This window comes from Pinus tabuliformis, chromosome 3_1 (genome assembly GCF_031772625.1).
Source record: "Pinus tabuliformis cultivar Carrire ecotype Pingquan chromosome 3_1, CPIR1, whole genome shotgun sequence".
NCBI lineage: Eukaryota > Viridiplantae > Streptophyta > Pinopsida > Pinales > Pinaceae > Pinus > Pinus tabuliformis.
In genome coordinates this window covers 16,013,502-16,032,426 of record NC_142301.1, presented here as the reverse complement: position 1 = coordinate 16,032,426, position 18,925 = coordinate 16,013,502, and the positions used below count along the sequence as shown (strand labels likewise).

At 40.6% G+C, this 18,925-nt stretch overlaps 1 protein-coding gene across 2 annotated transcripts in view; it reads right to left on the bottom strand.

Annotated features, from left to right (window-relative positions):
* LOC149185551 (uncharacterized) overlaps window positions 1–10,641 on the bottom strand; it is a 172,205-nt gene extending 161,564 nt beyond the window's left edge. For both annotated transcript variants that reach the window (XM_089410725.1, XM_089410724.1), the window contains exon 1: window positions 10,069–10,641. The gene's annotated coding sequence lies outside the window, so the exon portion shown is untranslated. The remainder of the gene's footprint in view (window positions 1–10,068) is intronic.
* Window positions 10,642–18,925: the final 8,284 nt, after the last annotated feature.

Below are 18,925 nucleotides of genomic sequence, written 5' to 3'. Positions count from 1 at the left end.
TCCATTTCCCTGGGGGTAATAGTTTGCTGCATATTTTATGTGGATTGACTTATCAATGGCAAACTCAGTCAGTCTCAGAGATGAAAAGTAAGAAGTGTTATAAAAAATGAGAGCGTCAGGGATGCCATACCTGTTGATAATGAATGATATTACCTCATCTTCGTTCACCTTCCGGAGCGGGATGGCTTCGGTCCATCTGGTGAAGTAATCAGTCGCTGTGAGTATATACTTGTGCTGTTGTGAGGAGTTTGGAGTGATCTCGCCTATGACGTCTAGGCCCCATTGCTGGAACAGTCGGTAAATCATGACAGGCCTGAGGGGAACAGCGGGCTTTCTTTCTCGTCCTGCGGCGGTTTGGCACACCTTGCATTTGCGAGCATAGGCATGCGAGTCTCTGAACACTGTGGGCCAATAATATCCGGCTCTCAATATTTTGTGAGCAGTGGTCTCTCTGCCATAGTGACCACCTGCTGGGTCGTCGTGCATTTCTTTCAATACATGGTTGGCATCATCTTTCTCCAAACACCTCAGCCAGATTCCATCATGATTTTTTTTGTATAAGATGTTGTCGGCCAAATGATACAGATTGGATTTCAATCTGAGTGCTCTCCTCTATGATGCATCCATGTGTTCAGGACACGAACCCCGCACTAGATAGAAGCATATGTCATGGTACCACGACTCAGGGTCCAAAAAGGTTTCCGATGCTTCTCGCTCATACATCAGCGCTTCGTTACTCCATAAGAGCTCCTCCCTGAGTTCCCTTTGTGTGTATTGCACGCTCAACGTTCCTGATTCTTCGGATGCCTCCTTTTGGTCTGCTAAGGCTTTTGCCGCCAGCCTGCAAAGTCCCTGCCCTCAAACTATGTCGGCTTTATCTCCAGGTCGAACTCTTGAAGGGCGGTTATCCAGTTCCCTCTTCGTTCACCCATTTCTTTCTACATGAAGAGGGCTCTTACAACAAGATGGGGCACGATGACTTTGGTCTTGGCCTTTAGTAAGTAAGGGCGGAAATGTTTAATGGCCTTGAAAACTGCATAGCCCTGTTTCTCCACATCTGGGTAATTCAGTTCCGCTCCTTGGAGATTTGAACTCATGTAGGAAATGGGGACTTCATTGCCATCATCATTTTTTTGAGTGAGAATTGCAGCATATGAAAGGTCGGAAGCAAAGGTGTATAAGAAGAATCCTTTGTCGAAATCAGGGTTGACCAGTGCAGGAGCTTCAACAATGGCTTCCTTGATTCGCCAAAACGCTTCCTTGGCTTCATCGCTCCATTTATACACAACGTCTTTCTTCATCATCAGCTGCAAGGGGCATACTATTTCGGCGAAGCCTGAGACGAATTTTCTAACGAAATTAATCCTCCCGAAGAAAGATTGCATGGCTTTTTTATTGGCAGGGGGCTGTATTCTCATGATGGTTTGTATTCTTTCAAGATCAATCACAATTCCGTCTTTAGAAAGGATATGACCCAGTAGTTTCCCCTCTGTGGCTGCAAAGATGCTCTTCTTGGGATTCAAAGAAATTCCATACCTTCGGCATCTTTCGAAAATCTGCCTCAGGTGATAAATGTGATCCCTCCTGCGATATGAATACATAGTGATGTCATCCATGTACACCACTACCGATCTGTTCATCAACCCTCAAAAGGCTATGTCCATAGCTCTCTGGAATGTGGCACCCGCGTTAATGAGCCCAAAAGGCATTTTACGGTATGCGTAGGTGCCCCATTTGGTGTTGAAGGTTGTCTTAAGCTGATCCCCATGAGATACCAGTACCTGATTATATCCTGAAAACCCATCTAATAGGGACAACATTTCAGACCCAGAAACGCACTGAAGGATGTGTTCCATAGAAGGGACAGGATAGTTATCCTTTTGAGACGCTCTGTTTAGGTTTCTAAAATCAATACACAGCCTGATGTCTCCATTTTTCTTTCTCACTGGCACGAGATTGGCTACCCAGCGGGTGTGTCTGACCGAGAATATGATTTTAGCATCCAGCATCTTGTTCAGTTCTTTCTTCACCAATGGTTCTAGGCTTGGATGCATCTTACGCAGCTTTTGTTGGTAGGGCTTGGCCTCCTTTTCCAAAGGGATCACATGCTGCATAATACTGGTATCAAAGGTCTTTAGGTCTTCATATGTCCATGCAAAGACATCCTTGTATTCTTTAAATAGTTTGACAAATGCAGCCTTTTCTTGCGGAGAGCACCCCAGGCCCAGATTGACATTTTTTGGGTCTTTTTCGGTCCCAAGGTTGACCGTTTCATACTTCATGGACGAGCTGTGTGTTTTGCAGTTAGTAGGTTTCTTGAATTTATCATGCAAGTCATACAAGTGCTCCATCCTAACCACTGATTTTGGAATCACATTGGGCTGATCCTTTTCCTCATCTTCCCTTTCACTCATAAGCTTGTCATGCTCCTTTTCGTCAATGACTGCACTCTTGAATGTCTTCTCGCAGTGTAGGAACTCAAGGATTTGCTCATCATCTTCGAAAACCTGCCAATTCGAGATGTTATCAAGCACGGACGGTCTGAAAATCAATTCAACAGAACATTTATTTTTCTTCAATCTAAAATCAGGAAAAAGTTTAGCAGCCATATTAGCCATCAGATCAGCATCTTGGTTTTGGCCTCGAGGTATGTATGTAATATTAAAGGAATCAAAACTGTCAATTAAATCCCATACCTCATGCTGGTACCTCACCAGGTGTGGAGAATTGCAATGTATCATTTTCCTTACCTGATCTACAATTATTTGTGAGTCACCAAAAACTTTAAGATTTTTCACATTCATACCAATGGCTTTCTTCAGGCCTTGCAGCAGGCCCTCATATTCCACTGTGTTGTTGGTGCATGCGAACTCCAACCGGTTGGCCATTAGATGTTGGTTCCCTTGCGGGTCAATGAGAATACTTCCAGCACCTGCACCTTCAAGGCAGTTAGAACCATCAAAATAGAGTGTCCAGAATATTGCATCTAATGTTACATCAATTGAACTACTATCTAAGAAATTGGTCCTATCATCTACTATAATACAGGATAGCTCATCAGTTGGATTATGGGAGGGAATTTCCAACTGTGTGTGTGTCAAAGTTTCTTCAACGGTTTCTGCATGAAACTCTCCAAAACAGGTTTTTGTAGTATAAACATTGAAACTATAGTTCCCAAGGATGGAGTTGGTAAACATTACAAGTTCATTGGGACCATTTAGTTCCATTACCACATACTTCATGTATCTTTCCCTATCGACTCTCAGCATATCACCCTTTCCCTTCTGAGGCAACAAGAGATGGGACCAATCAGTCGAGAAGTATCCGTTCAATTTTGCTGACTAGTCCCTGCTAAGCAGCATTCCATAGGCCTCAGGTATATCGACTACCACTATATCAATGACCTGTGTGTATTGTGGTTTAGCAGCCATCCGAATCAACACATCCTTCAATTCTCCAATTACTGTCACATTTGTCCTATCTAATTGCATGATTCGAGTTCCAGTTTTTTCAGGTATGGCCTGAAGTCTTTTAGCAACAGCATAAGGCATGACAGTGGATGAGGCGTCGGAATCTACCAAGCAATTGTGGACGTTCATGTTGAAAATTTCAAACGTAATGAGGAACGGTGGAGTCATAGATTTCGATTTCCTCCCTATCATGGCTGCGCTGACATCTTGGGGTTTTCGATTCATTTTAGATAACGTGGCCTCCATAGTTGATGGTATTTGGGCTGCACTAGTGGTACTAACAGGTTTGGACATTGGCTTCTTGGTTTGGGTGCTTGAGGTGGTGGGGGTTTTGCAGTTCCACTCATTCATAGCTTTCAGCAGCAAATCTCTTTGCTGTGTTAATTTTAACAAGTCAAAATATGTGATATTGGCCCTAGACTTCTTGAGATCATCCACAATATTATAATCAATGTTATAAACAGGATAGGGCAAAGTAAACATACCTGTTTTGCCATTTTTAAGTGGGAGTTTACCATGTTGAGTAGCCTTCGTTGCAGTGGGAGATGCATTTTCTTTCTCTGGGTGACTTGCAACAGGGGTATTCTTGGATTGACCGCCAGGCCTACTCTTCTCGATAAGAACTCTGGGAGCGGATGCTTTCACAGGGCGAACATCTTGCTTTGTTCGGTCTAAGGGCTTTGTCGCACCTGGAAGCAACCCTTTACTGCGCATGTGGATTTCATTAGCGTTGATTTCTGCAGTGTTATCTCCCTCGTCGTCATTCTCATCACTATGGAAATCCCACAGCACATTAATTTGGGTTTCCTCATCCGAGGGTTCTTCTACTTGGTATTCCTCCTCGTCTCCTTATTCTGGTTCGAGCTCCAGTATAGGTTCTTCTTTGTTGAGGAGCGATCCAATCAGAGCCAATTCTTCTGTGTTTAAAGCCCCTTCATTAGGTGGAGCAGGCAATGCAAGCTGACCATGACCACCTTCTATTTTCTTCCGGTAGAAAGGTTTGAAGGGTTTTCTATTATTATAATCTCCTCCCTTACCACTAGTACTCTCTCCATGATTCCTTCTCATATCAATGACTGTGTTCGTAAGTTTCTTAATGATCCGATGCAACCCTTCCACATCCGTGGTGTCCTTGTCTTTAGTTTCAGCCCCTTTGTTATCATTTCCATTATTCTTCTTGGATGTCTGAGAGGCTTTCTTTTCTCCAGTTGTAGGGTGGCATGTTGTGAGGTTGATCATTTCATTTTCAACTTTCACCGCTTCATCAATAGCACCTTGTAAGGTTTGCACATTACTCCTTTTAACCCACATCGTTGTAGGGACAGGGAGAGCAGAGATATAGAATTCCATTAGCACCTCTTCAGTAGGTCTAGCGGTGACTAGGATTCTGTTGAACAAGGTGTTGAACCGGATGTTAAAATCCTTAACCTTCTCCTTGGTTTCCATTTTCAGACAGGATAGTTCTAAAACTAAGGCCGCAGGTGTTTTGTCATCACCAAACTTGTCTAAAAAGACCTGCTGAAAAGCATCCCAAGAGGTGATTGACCCTATTCTCAAGCTGAAATACCACATGGAGGCTGCACTAGTCAAAGTAAAAGAGAATAGGCGGCACACCACATCTTCATTGGCGACCCCCAACCTGCGCAAGGCTAGGAAGAAAGAGCGAATATGGTTATCAGCGGTATCTCCTCACTTAGGGTCGAAATTGGGTAACACTCTTTCTGTATTTTGGGTAAAGGATGTTGCTGCCCAAGTACCGCTACAACATCTTGTGCAAGCCAAGGAGGGAGTGCTCCTGGAGGAGGTGGAGGTTGATTCCCACCCAGAGGAGGAGGTGGAGGCTGATTCCCACCTGGAGGAGGAACGTTGGCCATATTATGGACAGGGAAGTTTTGGTTGGAGACTTCTCCGTTAGGATTCTCAAAATCAAGCGAGGAGTTACCTTTAGAAGGGGAATCCTCAAGAATTTCTTCCCAAGGGGTGTCGATACTTTGCAAGGATTCTAGCACAATATCTTCGAGAGAAGTGGCTGCAGATGTATCTTCACTCAGGGTAAAGATCCTTGGCTTTCTCTTAGTTGTCGGAGGTAAAGAGTGAAAGATGGGAAGCTGAGAGAGGGAACGAGCATAAGCCCGAGTAAGTGCTCTGACTGGTTGTTCCTGAGTGACAAGATACTCCCACAGTCTCTCTTCCTTGGGTGACCCGGAAATAGGACTTAGAGGGGTCTCTATTTCTTCAAAATGAGGCTCTTTCAAATGTGTGGCAGGATCTCTCTGACCTTTACAATCCATACATTAATCCTTTTGAATCCATGTGTGGCACTTATAGATGAAATCTTGAAAAGCTGGAGACAACGATTCAGGCCCTCCTTCTAGCGCCAATTTTTTGACATGGCTAATGCTCACTTGATCGCAAGCCCCAATTAGACCTGTTTTCTTTTGGAATGGCTAGCTCCGACAGGTTTTAAGGGACCCCGTAAACTGTTTGAACATGTCGAAAGATTGCTTCCGAGAGGAAGACCTCAGTTAAATCAACAAAATAAAACAGCTAACCACTATGTATTAAATCCTATCTATACTACTTCTACTACTCTAATCTAGTCCTAGCTATCCTAATCTATCCTGCAAGAGCATAATACAGAGGTTTAAACATCATATATATGTTCAACAGGAGCGTGATAAAGAAGGTTAAACATCATGCATAGATTCAAGTCCAAATGAATCAATCACTGAATTCACAGTTGGACAAGATTGTATTAAAGCTAAATTGCAATCCAATCACTCATATAGGAATCCACATTCTTCTATGGAATTAAAACTGCAATTGATGTTTAATTTAGTTTCAAATCAGAGACCATTCACAAGTTAACCATGAAACTAAATCACATTCAATTTAACAAGACTAATAGTGAACTGTAAGTCATCAATATGCATAAATATAAATCACATTTACATTCATGCCAGTAACAACACTCTGATCCAAAACAATACAATGAGTCTGAAACTAAAGGCTCCTTCTTCCCTCAAAAACAGTCCTCCTCATTCACAATAAAGCAACATTGTTCTTCTCGAAAATCAAAAGCCATTTCTCCTCTTCGGAGGTAATACTTATGCAAAAGCCCCATGACTCTAGGTCTACCCTGCCTCTTCATCTTCCCATTGTTTCAGATATGCAAATCAAGTACACAGAGGTAGGATTGTCAGCGTGACCGCTAGCATGTAGAAAGTATAACGACCGGATCGATTCCTTTCCTGAGGAAGAGAACAGATGTTGGTGAAAAGGGTGATTGTCTGTTGCCTTCCCATAATGAAGACCGGGACAACTCTGCTTACAGAATGTACAGGCAACGCGTGGGGTTTCGACCTGGAACGCTTGCGGCCAAACCCTTAAACGCAGCACTTCTGCATACAAGGCCCTTCGAATCCCCTCTTCCGTCCTTTGCTTCTCACCTGCAAGGATAGCTATCATTAGCTTGATGATTGGGCACAACAGAACAAAAATGTTCAATCAAACGTGAACGTTGCCTTCATTCATTTTGTAAAACTACTGAACCAGTGTGAAAAGGATTTATGCCTGATACACAGTCAACATACAGTTTCCCGCTCAACCCATAGGCTTGGCACAATTTTCGAGGGCTTCCTTTCATCGCAATCAGGTATCGACCCCCTCTCAGGTCACAGGACCCATGCCTTCCACCGCCCCGATGCGCAATTGCACTATCAGGACTCCACAGGCCCTTCTTTTACACTGAAAACCCGATCCTTTGTAATTTCGGAAAATTTGGAAAAACATGGGAAAACACTGAAAATTCCGCCCCGATCGCTTAGGCCGGACCTCAAAAGTTATGTGATGGAGTCTATAAATATCGTCAGGTCCGCCCTATCGCATATCACAATAGGCACAAGCCTGGGGCTCCGCCGATCGCGATGTGCGATAGGGCTTCGGACCCGAAAATATATATATCGTATTTGATAGGTCGGCGGGTCCGCTATATCGCTGCGCGTAACCAATGCGATATGCGATTGGGGGTCGGACCCGCTAATGTATACAATGCGGTTCATAGTGCCGGCAGGTCTGGAGACCAGGGGTGTGTTGTTTATACACATGGCTTTGGGGCTGGGCCGATAGCGATCTGCGATGGGGCTTGGCCGATAGCGATCTGCGATGGGGCTTGATCGCTGGGGCTCCAGACCCAAAATGCATACATTTGAGTTAATAAAACCCATCGGGTCTGGAAGCCATGAATGCCTTGTGTTATTGCGATAGGCCCCGAAAAGGGTTTATGCATGCTTTGTGAAGGATTTCCGCTATAAGGCATTGTGGTGGGAATAATAATGCGATGAGGGTTTTGAGGGGTTAAAAAAATCCCGATAAACATAGGAATGAAGGGCTTAAGCGAGGGATTTGTTAAAGGGCTTTACCCATTTGTGAATGGAAGATTGGGCCCTCCATAGAGTTAAAATTACTAGGATGAAAAGGATCATTCAGAGAGATGATAGATCAGACTTATAGGGGGCCCATTTAAAATTTGCTATCAGAGCATGTTTTAATAGGGTGGTAGTTGTGGCCACAACAGGTTGATAGAAAGGTTTGACTAGAAGAACTCAAACATACACTCCAGAGAATTGGCACTTCTCAAGCAGAGAGGATTGCATGAAGAGTTCATTTCAAAATTTGAACGTATTGTTGTCATGGTAACAGATATATCCGAAGAAAGATTAGTCATGCTTTTTACGGAAGCTTTAGTAAAGGGGAAGATTCACTACATCGAGGTGCTCTCTGACGACAAAGAAGGAGAAGAGGCCACTCCAAATATTGAAGAAGAGTCACTGCAAAAGGAAGCAAAAGAAGAAGAAAATCTTAGTAGTTCCAAGGAAGAACCACAAGAGGAAGCGAAGGGTGAAGAAAAGACCAACAAGGAAAAGAAGTCTCATCCCAAGTCAAGATTGCAACCCTTTTAGGTACACATAAGTATTACACCTTCAGGGTCAGGGGAGTTGTCAAGGGGCAACGCATTACAACACTAATTGATGGAGGAGCCACACACAATTTCATTGAAGTAGCATTGGTGGCCAAAAGAGGACTTCCCACCGAAGAGTTCAAAGGCCTGGATGTAATAGTTGTGGATGGATATAACTTGGATTGCACCCGAATGATACCAGGTTTAAACGTAACACTAGGTAATTATAATTTTACAAGTGATTTTTATGTGATAGATCTTGCAGGCATCAATATGGTATTGGGGGTTCAGTGGTTGTATTCGTTGGGAAAGCACACGATGGACTACCAGGCATTGGAAATGGAGCTTAAAGCTCCTAATGGTGATGTGACTGCTAATGGTGCATAGAGGCTAGGCAAGCTAGAAACCCTCACCCACCATATACTTGTTTCTCTTTGGATGCTTGAGAACCAAGCACTATTCTTGCAGGAAATTTCTAGAAAGCACTAAACAGATTGCACTCTTTCTGCCCACACCAAAGAGCAACGGAAGAAAGGATATCCCCAAGGCATTGTTGCGCAAAGAAAGAGAAAATCTCCCTTGAGTTGTATTGGGTGGTGAAAGAGAGTGCCATGGTTGTATAATGAGTTAAGTTTAATGCCCGGAGTGATCCACAATAACAAAATTGGCTAAGTATGAGAGAAAAAGGGTTGGGTTGAGTGAGCCTCAACAGCTTGGTTCCTTCACCCTTGTCACCTCAATAGCTGCCTGGAATTGGGTACAAAATTGTTCATAGACAGCTAGTTTCCAGGCATAATCCTGTTAAAAAATAAGTGTTCTATTCTTATTTATGAATCTGCAAAATTAATATTATTTTTGCTATAAAAATTATGTGATCACAAGCTGCAGGTGTGTGTTTGATTAATTATATATATGAGCACTAGGCTGTCATCAAATAGTTGGTCAATGCTTGTAAATTCCACTGCATGCATTAAATCGCACTGTTTCAAGCTTCTATAGGAGACCTGTCCCTGTGATGTTATGTCAAGGTAAATGGATCCTTGATGCATTAAATCGCACTGTTTCAAGCTTCTATGGGAGACCTGTCCCTGTGATGTTATGTCAAGGTAAATGGATCCTTGAGACCGGAATTTGAATGCCCTATTTCCTGGCTACCCATCCCGTGGCTAGTAGTGCTTGCCAGAGATGCCACAGTTATAGCTCCTAAACAACTCCATACATTACATTTTCCATGTATAGTGTTTAAAAACAAAAACGAAAATACAGATAGCCACCAACCAACATTCCTAGAAATAGGGCATTCAAATTCCATGTATGGTGTTTAAAAACAAAAACGAAAATACAGATAGCCACCAATCAATATTCCTAGAAATGCCAGAGGATGGTAAGATCATCGCTCAAATCTGGGAAGTAAATGGTAGAAATCTAAGTGGAGAACAAATCAATAAATAGCTAATTCAGTGTTTAAGTACCCTTGTTGACATTACACATAGGAAAATGTGTACTCCTACATTATATTGGTTTTTCCCTTGATAGAAACTCAGTACCAAGGGCTGAACAAGACTTGCAGAGGGGCATCCAAATCTGAAACCATAAAAGTGGCACACGGAAACCATCAATCATGAATCAAGACCGTACCTTGGCCTCTTCCTCCGAACTGCACAGTTGTAATAAGAAAACCACCAAGGCTGTCATTCCCCAGGTTGGTCCTTCTCCCACCCTTTCAATCCAATGGTTTGCTATGTGTTGGCGCAATTTGCAAACCCCAATCTCCGACGCTGGGTCATCAATTCTGGCAACTATTGCCAACGTGTATGTTCTATTAGCCGCCCTTTAATCATTCAACAGTTAAATACCGCTTTCGTTTCTTGGACAGATACCTGTAGAGGTTTGTAAGGCGAACCTTATATTGAATCCAAACTGCGTTGATTTCCTAGTGGGGAGACTTAATCTCCTCAGATAGGTTAGCCAAGTTTGGCACCCTTCTCTTTAGTGCCATTCATGTAAGTTGAGGGAACCGAACCTGCGAGCATTGTCAGTGCGAGCCCGGTCAATATATCTCTCCCAAACTCACCGCCCCCCTCTGGTTAATGTCGACACCAATTAGCAATGTCTTCGAAGGGGTCTTTAAATCGCCACTTCCAAACTCTGCGCCCTCTGGTTAATGTTGACATCAATGAGCAAAGCCTTAGAAGGGGTATTTTAAATCGCCACTCTATTACATATGTTTTTGATTAAATGTATATTGCTTTTTAGCCCATTCATAATACGACTATTTAAAAATAAAAATATTATTTTATTTAAATAGATAGATATTACTATTCAAAAGGAAATTTTTCCTTTTATGTTTGTTTTTTTTTTTTAAGTATGGTGAATTGGTAATATGTTATAGTAATTTGGATGAGGTTTAAGGTTAAATTTTTTTAATTGTTATGAGTGTTTAATAAAGTTTAAGCTAAATATATTAATAATTTATCATTTGGCAAGAGTTGATACATCATGTTTATATGGTTGTCTACTCCTTCAGCCTTATGACAACAAACATGTCTATAAATTGGTGTATGAGATCTTTTTTTTGTGAGACAAAGAATATGTCATCTCAAATCGAGTTGATTGCTAACACATTGAAGTAATTTAGGCAAGGCCTAAGCGCAAATCTTCCATTGTCCTTATAACACCAAAAGTATATCCAAAAGCTAGCTAGTCAGATATACCAATAACTTATGACTCAACAAGAGTCGAGACATCATGTGGGTGGGTGCACCTACTCGACATCATGTGGGTGGGGGCACCTACTCTTCAAGCCTTATCACGAGTCAAACATGTCCCTAAATTGGTGTATGAGACCCCTTGTTTATGGGACAAGGGACCCACCTCCCCATGACAATTTGACTGCTAAAATTTATGGAGATGTACATACTCTACCACACTTTGGATATGAACCTATAACCTCTTATAAGGAAACACATTTTTTTATTTTATTGCAATTTTATAAAATTGTGATTTTTTTTAATTATGAAATTTAATTATTTTTTAATTCAATTTATTGTTTTTTTCAAACTAAATTAAGTTTGGATTGGGGATTAAGTCTTCATAGACAAGTGTAGTCCTCAGAATTGACGACTTCAACCCTCAACCCCTCCCCATGAAATTTAAATTTAAAATTTGATGGAGAGTAAACTCCACACAAACCGATTAACTTGTATTTCATAGGTTAAATTCAATTTATTAATGTGACATGTGTACATAACGTATAGATGTGGTTAACTTCAATTTATTAATATGACATGTCTACATAACTTATGGATATATCACAATAAATGTAAGTTTCATATATTCCAAATTTGAATTTATAATATAAGCTTCAATGAACACAACCATGCACATATATGTAATAATAAAATATTTTCATGTTGGTGTATATGTGTGTTATTAAATAGAAATAATGGATGATATTTCTTAATGATTTATCACTAAATTCAAGGTCAGAGGTTATTGATATTGCAATAAGTTTATTTAATATATTAGTTTTGTTATCATTATTTTAACTAAAATAAGTTTGTTATGTCCAATACCAAAGTGGTTCCCATTATAAATCTCTTGTTAGTATCAGCATCTTGTAAGCTAGTACTAGCAACTTATGACTTAGAAAGGATTGAGACATATAGAGACATGTCATGAGGTCTTACATCTAGGGATGCCCACCCCTCTAGCTTTGAGCCAAATGGTATTGAAAATAATTAAATCTCGACAAGGAGAGTGTGAAAACCCACCTCCCAACCACTTCAACTATTACTCTAAGCCCATTATCGTTTTTGTTATTGTTTTTGTGAGGTGTAATATATATGTTGCGTGCCTTCCCCTTTAGAAAAACTTATTTCCTTCAAAGCATTTTCAAGAGCAGTGACTATAAACAACAATGTCTTCTTACAAACATGTCCTCGATATTTCTCTTATCGGATTATAAAGGACCGACTTGGATCTTGATTTGATCTAGAATACTAAAAAGATTGCCTTATAGGGCATTCATGAAGTTGTAAAGTTAGTTGATCTAGTAACTTAGCATGGACTGTTATGATATTCCGACACATAGGAAATAGTTAAGTATAACTTTGTCTAGTATAGAGTTAGGTAAAGTGTGTTTCTTTGCTATGTAATTTTGTAACTTGCAATCTGACGGTGCCTTATAGGGCATTCATGAAGTTGTAAAGTTAGTTGATCTAGTAACTTAGCATGGAACTGTTAGGATATTCCGACACATAGGAAATAGTTAAGTATAACTTGGTCTAGTATAGAGTTAGGTAAAGTGTGTTTCTTTACTATGTACTTTTGTAACTTACAATCTGACGATCACGATATGTTCTAGACATTAAGTGATCCAACGGTTCATTCTCTCTTCAGTTTTACCGACACTTGATCCGTGGCTTAACACCCGATTGGTCCATGATCTCTATTTAAAGAGCATGGAGGGTCATTTGTAGGGTGACCGTCCATGAGAGAAGCTTATGTAAATTTTCTTTCTTTTACATTAATAAATTGCCTGAAGTGACTGCATTGGCTCAGGCCGTAGACTATTTCCCTTTTTTAGGGTTTTAACCACGTCAAGAATATTGGTGTATTGATCTGTGATTTGTTTGTGAGCGGTGTCCTTTGGTGTTATATCTGAGGAACTTACCCTGTAAAATCCTACGTGGTATCAGAGCTATTTGAGGGCCGCATCCGTTAGTGATCGAAATCGGAAGTCGGTACAACTGCATCCAACTGTCATTTGCTATATCTATTGTTTCTTACTGCTTTTGGGTCGAGAGGACTACTCTATTGTGTTAGGAGCATCTGTTCCAGTGAGGAACCCCTTTCGTTTCACGCGAAAAGGTTTTCGGTAGCCCTAACTACATCATTTTTAAGATCTGGAGGTATACAGTCTTTATTTGCAGTTTTAGTCATTCATCTATTTATTTATTTCGGTTATTTATCTCTCTATTTTTTATTACCGGATCTATACCTTTCATTTATGTGTATGCTCTTTGCCCCGCGACTCTATGCGATCTGGGCAATTCAAAAACAGAAAGAAAGGATTTTCCTCATGTGTATGTTATTTTCCGCCGCGCCCTAGTGTGTCTCGAAAAATCAGAAACAATGAGGAAAATATTTAGTTTCTAGCAAAAGCTAACTTCAAGCCATAAGGTTTGGTGTTTTTGTATGTCCGTGTCGAGTTGTGTGGTTTTTTGTTTTGTAGGCAAAAAGAGTTTTTCAAATCAGCTCCAAAGCTTTAGTGACCGAAAAAAAAAAAAAAAAAAAACCCTTTCTCTTTTCCAAAATTTACTGACCTTTTAAACTAGCTCACTTTGTCCAAAGTTACTTTATTAGAATAGAGATTTGAGTTCAAGTCTTTCTTTTTGTTGAGTTACTTTTTCAAAAAACACATGTATCTTATGTTTTAAAGTTACTTTATGTAAAAGTGTTCTCACCCATTATAAAAAGTGAGTCACTTATAATTCTAAAGTTTCTTTATCTTTTATTTAAGTTACAATTTAGTGGGTAGCTCATAAATTACCATTTTAAAAGTGACTTTCACTTATTTATAAAAGTGAGTCACATAAAATCTTTTTTTAAAGTGAGCTAATTAGATTAAGTTTGGAAATGGGGGGTTTTATTTAAATATAACATTATCATTCACTTCCGCACATTCACGCACTTTGTCGGCATCTTCAACAACTTTTCTTCAAAAAACCATAACTTCTTCATCCGGAAGTTGTTTTCAGAGCCGTTTTTTTTTAATCGGCCTAATTTTTCGAGATCTTTCCATTGGAGCACTTAGTTTCAGCATCTACAGCTTCAGTTTCTATTAAAATGGAAAGTCCATGCCAAGTTATTCTTAACAGCACCAACTACTTCCAATGGTGGTCTTACATTGTGGATTTACTTAGAAGTAAAGGTCTTTACAGAATAGCCTCAAGCCAAGAAACTAAACCTAAAGATGAAGATAAGGCAGCCAAATGGGAAAATAGGCAAGATCAAGCACGTGGGTTGATAGAGATGTCTATTTCTCTAGACCTTAGATTCCATATCGCAAAACTTGATACCCCTAATGAAGCAATGAAACAACTCACTGAAGTTTTTGGAATTAAAAATGAAATGAGAGCCCATCAACTCGAAAATGAGTTGTTGATGTTGGACCCCAATAATTTTTCTTCCATTGAAGATTTTTTGTCCAAGTTCAAGACCCTTAGACTTCTTTTGAAAGGTGTTAAGGTTAAGAAAGAAGATGGTAGCCTTATCTATTCCATTCTTACTAAGTTGGGACCAGCCTACTCTATGTTTGTTTCCACTTTCCATTCTACTAGAGAAGTCTTCATTTCTCAAGTACCAGACAACAAGTCCCCCTCTTTTGATGCCTTTTGTGATTCTTTAAAAAAGAGAACAAGAAAAACTCTTACATCTTGGTCTTCTTAATCTTGGAAACTCTTCTAAGAAAGCCTTAGCCACCCAGAAACAACCAAATTCAAAGAATCCTAAGAAGCAGTATCCTAAAAAGAATGGTCCTAAACCAAAAAAGGGTCATGTTGATGGGCTGGAATTTTACACCAACAGTTAAGGGGATCTCTCCGGTGTAGGTTCCCAACTAGAGTTTGCATCGGGTGTGCTGGAGATCCCTTCCGGTATGTAGGCCCGACAGCCATTCAGTTTGGTGGAGCTAGCTTCGGACGGAGGTGTGATATAAACTTAGTAGAATGTATGAGCTTTAATAAACACAAGAGAATAATTGACAAATATCCTGTATCATATATATACCATGAATAGCAAAAAGGTAAACCACACAATCTCACATAAAGTTACTGTTAGTAGGACTTTAGATAAGACTTGTGCATGCTAGATAAATAATGCTTAACGATTTTAAATCAGTTCACAACAATCAACCATTTATCAGCGTACATAATTGTGTTGTCAAGACATATTATACTAATACCTAAACAAATAGTTCATCGGCACGAGTGTAGAGTGAGTAAACCAAATACCATTCTTACGTAGCAAAACCATATTTGAAGTACGAAACAGCTTGTGGGGAGACCCCACATCAAATAGCTTCCGGGAACATTCGATCCGTCAAGTGAGGAAAATACTCATGGCACAAACACATAGATATTTGAAGAATTCAATAGTGAAAACGTACATTTAACTCTTGTATTGACTAGAAGGACAACAATTCTCTAAAGCACTATGTCTATAGGATAAGAGTGACCTTCGGTCTACTCTTGACTCTTGGAATTCCTCATGACCTCTCACCTACCAAATGACTCTTAGCATTCTGTGTGACCTTTCACGTTCACAGGGCATTTGTGCCACTGTAGTACACAAAAGAAAAATGACTACCATCCTAATTAGCTAATCTACAGATGGCAAGTTCCGAAATGTTGAGCCCGAGCTTTTCTGTCAGGTAAGTGCGCCATATGTTGTATTCTACCGCGATGGGGGAGATTTGTGGCTGGCCTTCATCATGTCGGTGTAAGCACTCCAGTGCGTCCACCAGTGAGGGGAGTAAAGGGAGGTACATCCAAAGGAGGAAGCTCACTTTGTCCTGAGCCTGAGTCGACCGCTTTTCTTGTCTCTCCTTGTTCATTTACTTCAGCTTCCTTTTCCCTGTCTGTCCTAAGTTCCTCCTCCTGTTGCCTCTTTTCTCCTTTTGCTAATGCCCGTTCCCTTTCTAGCTCCTTCTCCATGTTCTTTAGTTCCTGTTCTAACCTTTGTTGTTCCTCTTGTTTTTTCTTTGCAGCTTCTTCTGCTTGCCTTTGCTTTTCAGCTCCTTTTGTGTACCTTTTCTTTTCAACTTCTTCTTGTTTTTTCCTCTCTGTCTCATCCTATGCTCTCTTTTCTTCTTCCTACCACCTTTTCTCGTCTTCTTGCCTTTTCTTCTCTCTCTCATCCCGCGCTTTCTTTTCTTCTTCTTGTTTTCTCCTTTTCTTATTCTGGCTTTGGTCGTCGAATTCCTACGATTGTTTGCTCTCCAATTCTCTTTGCCTCTTTATCTCTCGCTTCTTTCTTGCCAATTTGGTATTTCTTTATATGAGCGTAACTTCTTCTTCCTCGCTGTAGCTTAGAGGGTCTTCAACCTCTTTTCCTTTTCGCTTCCCTGATTCCTCGGCTCCCTTTGGTGTTCTTTCTCTGAGGCTTACATCATCCTAGAAATCATCAAGGAGCTCATCTTCTATGGCCTGCTACTCGCTAGGGTTGATCTCCCTTGTGGAGTTATACCAGTTCCTAATCTCGTCCTCGAGATCCTTCCTAGTGTGGGTGTAAGACTAACTGAATTTCGCCTTCTTAAAGTGGGCAGCTACGACTTTCTCGGAGTCATACGTTCAGTAATTCAGGGTCACGAAATGGGTCCCCTCCAGTCATACGTTACGTACGCCCCAATAGTGAGAGGGAAAGGCAGCCAAGGTTCCTTCTTGCCTTTGTTCAAAACCTTCGAGAAAACCTCTGTCATCTGGTAACAGACCTCTCGTAGAAGTGTCCTATCTGTGACAACTTAGGCAGAGTGTGAGGAGCTTTATGAGTACCAAACACCCTGACGATTGTTCCTTCATCAATGGGGAACCAATGAGATACTTTAACCACGGTCCTCATGGCTCTCTGTGACATGCAAGGTGGTTCTTCCCCGAACAACAATTGGTATAATGGGATGATAAATGTTTCGGATATTACATCCAACATGCTTCTATAAGTTGTGTCCCAAAATTTTTTGTAGTGGCAGTGGACGGGTGGGGCTACCGATGTGTCCCAATTACAGCTCCAATGCTCAAAGTGGCACCTCGAACAGACAACATCAAGGAGGTATGAAGACATATAAAATTCCAGAGGTTGCTCGAGGGGTAGGCTTTGGGCGGCGGTTATGTTTGTCCTCAAGGATGATGAGAGGATGCTCGCCCAATTAAAAATAATTCCCTGAGTGGCGACAACACACATGAGTGGAACCCACATGCCAAAAAAAAATCACAGTCTGCCTTGCCATATAGTCGGCACATCATTGCAGCGATTAACTGATATGCTTTGCGTAGCCCCTCTATCTTGTAAGCCTGGTTTGTCCTGACCCAGAATTTCGCAGGTTCTTGCCACCAATCCCTCAAGATGTCTTTCGTTGGGATGGTGAACCCGACGAGCCACTTGGTGTTAAAAATCTGCTGCTTCTCAGGCAATTTGTAGTAGGCGTTGATGCTTGTCAAAGCAATGGTGGCTATGGGTGCTCCATCATGACCCCTGATCATCCAGTCATCTGTGCTTGTACACTGCAAGATCCATTCGATGGTTTCAGTGCACGGGAATACTGGTGGATGAGCCGCTACTTTATGTAATTTTGACCTTTTGACATTGATATATACTTGGAAGTCCTCCTGTGTTTCCGAGATATCCTTCTTAGCAAATTCCTCATAGATTTCATACCAGGAGAGCCTGGTGGTTTTATTTATATTACAAGCAGTGTCTGTGAAGATAGGTGGTTGTTCATCTGGATCGGCTTCCCATGCCCCGCTTCCCGAGGTTCCTTGAGCTACTTTAGTAGTTGGGTGACCCATCTCCTCTTCAAACGAAGAAATGGATATGCACTTGAGCTCAACGTCACTTGGTGTTTGTTCATTTTAGTGTGACCTAAATTGCTACATTAATTATCAATCCGGGAGTCGTAAACTGATGAAGTGTGGTGCACTATATGTGCAAGATCGCTTCTTCCTTATATTTTTGTCGTTTTTCAATTTTTATTTTGTTTTTGGGGGGCTTTTATCTTCGTTTATCTCCTAATGTGAATGGTTATTCCTGAGTCTCTAGAAGACAAGCATGGATATGGATTTTAGGCAATTATGTCCTCTATAATGGTTTCCAACACTTAACACTTCAAAATATCTTAGAATATACTAATGATGACAGTAATGCTTGAACAAGAATGGAAAATGTGCAGCTATTTAAAACAAGTAATAATGAACTACTGATCATGAAACTATTATCTCTGCTGCTGTCTAAATACAAAAAAGTGATTTAAGCTACTGCACTCAAAGAAATAAAAAATTGCAAAGAAAGTAAAACTAAAATCAAATTACATCATTCATAGTTCGACCTCTCGCCAGTTAGTCTAGCTATGGCTTTCAGAGATAATCGTCAATAACATGAGCAATCGGATATCTAATTACAGAAAAGTAAAACTATAATCAAATCACAACATTCATAATCTGATTCCTCGCCAGTTAGTCTAGCTATGGCTTTTAGAGATAATCATCAATGACATGAGCAATCTGATATCTAATTGCAGAAAAGTAAAACTAAAATCAAATCACACATTCATAACTCGATCCCTCAGTTAGTCTAGCTATGGATTTCGGAGGTAACTTTCAATGATATCAGCAATTTAATATCTAATTGCAGAAAAGTAAAACTAAAATCAAATCACACATTCATGATTCGATCCCTCGCCAGTTAGTCTAGCTATGGCTTTCGGAGGTAACCGTCAATG